Genomic DNA, 6978 nt, shown 5'->3' on the forward strand with positions numbered 1-6978 from the left:
GTAATCTAATCCAGGAGGCAACTCCAGAGGCAGGCCAGCTGTGTCAAATACTGAAACAAGGTCAAGGAGTTTGGTACTGAAATACGGCAATGTCAGGAGGTGCTGGGTCCTGAGAACAGATGGTTGCATTTTCAGAAGGGAGGTTGACTACAAAGGAGCTGGGCGGCTGCATTCTGGACATGAATGTTAGGCAAAGATGTGGAAGCAGTAAATGAGAGTCAACAAGCTTTTGGTGGTGATGTTGCCATGGGAGGAGGCAGGGTCAAGAGAGGGTGAGTCAAAAGGTACAGCAGAGGTATAATTGGAGAATGAACCTTTGGGACTCTGGAGAGACAGGAGCCTCAAGAGGCTTTTGTGCCAGAGATAATTTACAGAACTTAACACAAAAGCATTCTATCATCTTTTTACTAAGGGTTACAAAAATTAGTAGTGACGCTAGAAATGTTTTCCCCCACCCTACGGCATTCAATATATATACACTATATCCTGTCACAAGATGGGGGGCTCAAAGGCAATGCTGGTAAAATCTGGGGAGTGTCCCCTTAACTCTGCCATTGAATGAAGCACCACAGGAGACTACTTGGATAAAGCTTTAGCTCTTCCAAGGAAAACTTGAGAAAGCAATGCCCTGTGGAAGAGAAGTTTGGGCAAATTTCCAAACACAAATACAGGAAAAAGTACATGCATGAATCACTGAAAGTATGTCTGAAGAAAAAGGGATGCAAAAGACACTTGAGCTTTCGCAGAGCTCAGAATAAGTTAGGAAGGGTAACATTTTTAATATAGTTTTGCCAAGCAATGGAAAAAGAAGCCTAAATGAAGTTTGAACACATGCAATAAGACAAACTGCAGGCTTTTATGTCTTTCCTATTGCTTATCATATTTAGCGCCTTCTCACAGAAATCCTAAAACAGTAATTACTTTTATTGATATTTGCTGAAGCTCCTTGAAATAAGTTTGTAAAAAACAAACGCCAAGGTATTAGGAATCCTCTTCCTTTTAAAAACAAAACTCTGTCAGGCCCACACAAATGACACAGATTTAACACACCTGCCAGTTGCTTAAAAAAATTCACTTCAAGCAAAAGCTAAACATCTGTTGTTCATCAAGTTTGTGCCAAGGGAATTAAAAAATGTAAAGGCATAAGTCCTTCCATCAAGGAACCATTCCTATAGTTGAGAAGAAAACACCTAGCCATCTCTGTGAAACAAAAAGACAATGGTCTAAGACTAAAAATAATAAATATGTTTTATAGATATACACACCCACATAAATATTCTGTAATTTCCCAGCATGCATTATTCATAGCTATTTAGAGAAAGTGAAACAAGGAGACCACAGCAGATTGGATGAATTGGGGGAGATTTTGAAGTGGATCAGTTGTTTGTTGTCTTAATCCAAGTGCTAAATTTGGATTGGTGGGAAGAAAAAGCCTGAGAATGTGAAAGAGCCCACGAGAGAGGAACAAACGGGATGAGAGAGAAGAAAGGTCAAAAGCAGAGCAATTTCATAGACTTGACAACTGGGGTAAAGATGTGTGAAGTTGCACTCATGAGTGTGGAAAAGTCACACTAAGCTCACCCTGATAAGAATAGTGGCATGAGATGCTTCAGGACTCCATTCCCCCCAAGAAGCTTTGAATAACCACAAGAACTGGCAGAAACATCTTTCTGAAAGCCCCCAAAACAGTTCAGGATTACAGTAAAGAATCAAGAAACAAGGCTACTTAAAAGCAGTACGAGCTCATGGTGTCCCTCCCCCACCCTCTCACCTGCTCCATGCCTGTGGATCTCAGGTCCCAGTTCCAGAGGGAGCAGAGTAACCCTTGTGCACATATTGGGAGCATGTATGTCTGGCCCAGTCCGTCTAGTGGTGACCCGAAGAACTCTCTTTTCCAGCACTTGCCCTAGGCGTTGAAGTGTGCTTGCCCGATATATCCCATAGAACACCGTGGGATACCAGTCAAGTGACACTGACTAGAGCAAGGGGTTGGCTGTGAGGCATGCAGTGTAGTGCTCAGTACCTTGAGGAAACTGTTTCCAAGTGAAGAGAGAACATTTGCATAAACAGGGAAATTCCCAGGGCTATATGTGCATGCCTATGACAAGACACAGTCACAGAAAGGACATAGAAGGCCACCACACTTTAGCCTGGAGCTATTCTTCAAGCTCATTGTGTAGATAAGCCCTAAAGACCAGCCCTCAGGTCAATCTGCAAAGGTTGGGGAAGGTATTTCCCTTTTTCTTTTTTTTTTTTTTTGTTGTTGTTGTTATTGTTGTTAGCTCCTGGCATTCAAGGAAAGTTCTGTCATAACACTAAGTGGATACAACTTTAAGGAACTGATATTCCAGAGTCTAAATTCCAACAATAACACATTTTAAAAATCGGAATGTCAAGGTTTCGGTAAAATGCAAAACATACAAAGAAATAGGAAGTGAAGACCCAGGCAAAGAAGATTAAAGCATTAGAAACCATCAATGAGGAGGACCAGATCTTGGACATATCAAGGACTTTTAAAAAAAATGATCCTAAATATGCTCAAAGAGCAAAAGGAGAACTTGACCACAGAACTAAAAATAATGAAACTGTTAGATGACCAGAAAATCAATTTAGAGGTAGAAATTATGAAAAGGAACCAAACAGAGCTGAAGACCACAGTAACAGAAATTTACAATTCCCTAAATGGTTTCAACAGCAGAATGAAACTGGCAGAAAAAAGAATCAGTGAACTTGAAGATGAGAGTATTGAAATTATGTAGTCTGAGGAGCAGAAAAAGAATCAAGAAAGGCTAGAAAGTGAACAGAGCAGAAAAAGAATCAAGAAAAGCTAGAAAGTGAACAGAGCCTGAGGAACCTGTGGGACAGCATCAAGCTTACTAATATGCACATTGTGAAAATCTCAGATGAAAAAGAAAGAAACAGGCAGAGAGAATATTCAAAGAAATGATGGCTGAGAACTTTCCAAGTTTAATGAGACATGACTGTGCACATCCAAGATCCTCAACAAACTCCAAACAGGATAAACCCAAGTAGACCCACACCACATCGTGTTATAATCAAACTGTCAAATATGAAGATAAAAAGAGAATTTTGAAAACCGCAAGAGAAGCAATGTGTCACTACCAAGAAGCCTCACTATGATTAAGTGCCAGTTTTTCATGGGAAACAATGGAGGCCAGAAGGCAGTGGGAAGACAAATTTAAAGTACTGAAAACAAAAACAAAACAAAAAATGCCAACCAAGAATTCTGTGTCTGGCAGAACTGTCTTTCTAAAATGAGGGAGGGATTAAGACATTCCAGATAAACAAAACCCAAAGAACTTTGTCTTCTCTAGACCAGAAAAATACTAAAGTAAGTCTTACAGTTTGAAAGGAAGGGACACTGGACAAATGATCAAAACCACAGGAAGAAAGGTCTTACCACATGAAGATCTCCAGTAAAGGTTTTTTATATTTACATGGGTAAATATAAATAGCAGTACTCTGGTATTTTTTATTTTTAACTCCACTTCTTACTTCCTATAGGATTGAAAGGCAAATGCATAAAATGTATTGATAAAGCAATGGGTTTGGCTCATAATGTATAAATACATAATTTGTGACAAGAGCTGCATTAAAATGGTGGGACGGAGGGAACATAGTTTATGTATCCTTTGAAATTGGTAAGTTGGTATCAAAAAAGACAATATTGTTATAGATTTAGGATGTTAAATCTAAGCCCCATGGTAAACACTAAGAAAATATCAGGGACTATGCAGTGTTAAATTTCTTGAACTTGGCAACTGCACTTAAGATGATGGCCTAAGTGAATATCCTTGTTCGTAGGAAATGTACGTGGAAGTATTGTGTGTTGAAGTAGGACGACGTGTGCAACGTGCTCTCAGATGTTCGAAAGGGAACATTTGGCAACGTCTGGGGACGTTTTTGATCGTCACAAATGGGGGTGGGGGGGTCACTGGCATTTAGTAGGCAGAGGCCAAGGGTGATGATAAACATCCTGCAATGCACAGGAAAGGCCCCACGATAAGACTTTTCTGGCCTCTAATGGCAGCACCGGTGCTGTTGAGAAACCCTGTGTTGGAGGATGCCGCTATCTGAACTAAAACCTTATCTTCTCTGGACTGCTGGGGGAGGTCTCGACTTTAATAGTATAATAAGCTCCACAACAGAAGCAGGTACTGGGTACCTTGGAAGAGGAGAAGGTGTCATTAACCTTTCTTGGGGTTGGGAAGCTTTCTGGAAGAAAGTCAGATTGGAGAGGTCTTAAAAGAGGAGTGGGAACCTGCCACACGGGGAAAGAATATGCCCCTAAAGGTGGTATATTTGGAAACCAGTGGGCAATTCGGCGTAACTGGAGTATCGGGTACATGGGTCGATAGGTTGGGGGTGGGATGGTGGGAAAGGGTGCTGGGAAGTCAGGTGGGAACCAAGTCAACAAGGACACTATACACCCTGCCCATGCCCACGCTCACCTCCAGCCCGCACTAGATAAGAAGGTCAGAGTCCCAAAGGTCATGGAAGGCAACCAGGAAGTAGCTGGCTTCCCCAATTCTGCTCACAGCACTCCTGTCCACAGGTTTGACTGCTTTGTCTGGGCTCTGGCAAGCATGTATTCACTGAGATTTCAGTCAAGGCATGAGCAAAATAAAACACGTGCTAATAATTTGCCCTAGAGATGGAACCTGTCAGATAATCATTCGGAATTTAAAAGCTTATCTCAATATTCCTTCAGATGAAAAAACGGTAAGATAAAAATACAGCGCAGCTTCTGAGTAACATCTTACCCACTTTTTCCCTAAATGGTTAGAACGCGTTGCCTTTCCCTGCTCTTTACATCAGTGTTTCCGTTATTAAAGCTGTCTATTTTTCAGTTCTAAATCCTGTGAGGATTTTTCCCCATGAATTTAACATGACTGAGGAAACTTGCTCCAGGGTAAAACTTTGCTGCAAATTATCTAACGGAGACTAGGTTTCTTAATAAAGAGGCCAAGAATGAATCATGGCCTTTTTTTTAAGTTTGAAATGTGGAGTTGCCTTTATCTGTCACCCCTGATTTCAGGATGATGCATAATGGAAACAAGCCAGCTTTATAAAAGGACTGTGGGCAGCGAAGGTCCTTTGTAATCCCTTCTGGAGGCAGATGGGGCCAAGAGAAGGGAGTTCCAGAGAGGGGGTGGGGAAGAGAGAAGAGCAAAGGCCCCCTGTCTCGGCTTCTCCCAACACCATCGTATGCAGGAGGCGCAAGGTCCAAAGATGGTGGGAGGCACCACTCCCCAGGAGGCAGCGCTTCCAAAAATCGACTCCATTAGCTCTTCAACCCCAGTCCCTACCAACATGCAGCCAAGACTCTCCTGGCCTTGAGTAATACAGAAATGCTACCCACAGCAAGTGTAACTTACACAGATGGGAAAGGAAGCCTTTCAAGCCGGGGTGCAGGTCTTTCTCCATGCCCTCTCTTCTGCTCTTGCTCTCTCTGTACCCCCTTCACTTCAATCCGGGCAAACCATCAGCATCCCCTACTCAACTATTTCAGCAATTCGTTCTAGAAAGCTTTTCCCTCTCCACATCACCTCTGTGTTTGAAAGCTCTTTTGCCTTTTGTAAAGAAAGCCAGGCTACACCTCTCCTCTCTGGTATTTCACCTGAATTTGATGTAGGGTCTCTTCGCAAGGGCACTATGAAAGACCTAGAGCTAGGTGGGAGGCACAGGTCAAAAGGCTTCACGTGGGGAAGCAGATGTGGCTCAAGTGATGGGGCTTCTACCATATGGGAGGACCCGGGTTTGATCCCTGGGGCCGCCTGGTAAAAAAAAGCGTGCCGGCGTGACGAGCCAGTGCCCGTGCAAGTGAGTCACGCAGCGAGATGATGATGCAACAAAAGAGAGACAAGGGGGAGGCACAACAGAAACCAGGACCTGAGGCGGTGCAAGTGACAGGGAACCTCTCTCCACATCAGAGGACCCCAGGATCGAATCCCGGTGATTCTAGAGTTGAAAAACAAGAAGAGAAGACCAAAGAGAAATAGATACAGAAGATCACACAGCGAATGGACACAGACAGGAAAAAACAGCGGAGCGGGGAGGGGGGTGTGGGGGGGAGAGACTTCCTATGAATCAATTCACATCCTCACAGCATGCCCGGGAGGGAGGTTCTCACAGTGGCCTCGTTTTACAGAGACGAGGGGACTTGCTCCAAGTCACAGCACTAGAGAGAGGGAGCCAAAGGCAGGCGTGGAGCTCGCATCTCCACTCAGGGCTGCTTCTGAAGGTCCACCTTCACCCCGCCTAGGTGTCCCTAAATGCGGAACACCTGAAGGGATATTATGGTAAGTAATGGTTTTTCCTCTTTGTTTTTTGTTCTGAAGGAAAGTGACAGCCTAGCCACGCTCAAATTCCCTCCACCATGTGAGCTTGAGGGGACAGTTTTTGATTGCAAGAATCCTCACTGTGTATGGTTTTACTCCTCCCCTCTGAGGCAGCCCAATTTGCCACCCTGTGAAGCAATTTTGCACAAATATACAATTGTACACACTACCATGTGCTTTAAAAAATTTTTTTTTTTAGTTTTCCTCCCTTCCCCTTCCCCTCCCCCAGCCCTGCTGTTTTTGCTCTCTGTATCCATTCACTGTGTGATCTTCTGTGTCTATTTCTTTTTTTGGTCTTCTCATTTTTTTCTCCTCTTAGATCCCCCAGGATTCGATCCTGGGGACCTCTGATGTGAAGAGAGGTTCCCTGTTAGCTGTGCCACCTTGGTTCCTGGTTTCTGCTGTGCTTACCGTAACTCTCCCTTTTGTCTCTCCTTTGTTGTGTCATCATCTTGCTGTGTGACCCACTGGCTCACTGCATGGGCACTCAGTTTACCACGTGGGCACTGGCTTACCATGCAGGCACTGGCTCACCTCATAGGCATGCTCTCTTCTCTTTCACCAGGAGGCCCCAGGGATCAAACCCAGGTCCTCCCGTACGGTAGGCAGAATCCCT

This window comes from Dasypus novemcinctus, chromosome 22 (genome assembly GCF_030445035.2).
Source record: "Dasypus novemcinctus isolate mDasNov1 chromosome 22, mDasNov1.1.hap2, whole genome shotgun sequence".
Classification (NCBI taxonomy): domain Eukaryota; kingdom Metazoa; phylum Chordata; class Mammalia; order Cingulata; family Dasypodidae; genus Dasypus; species Dasypus novemcinctus.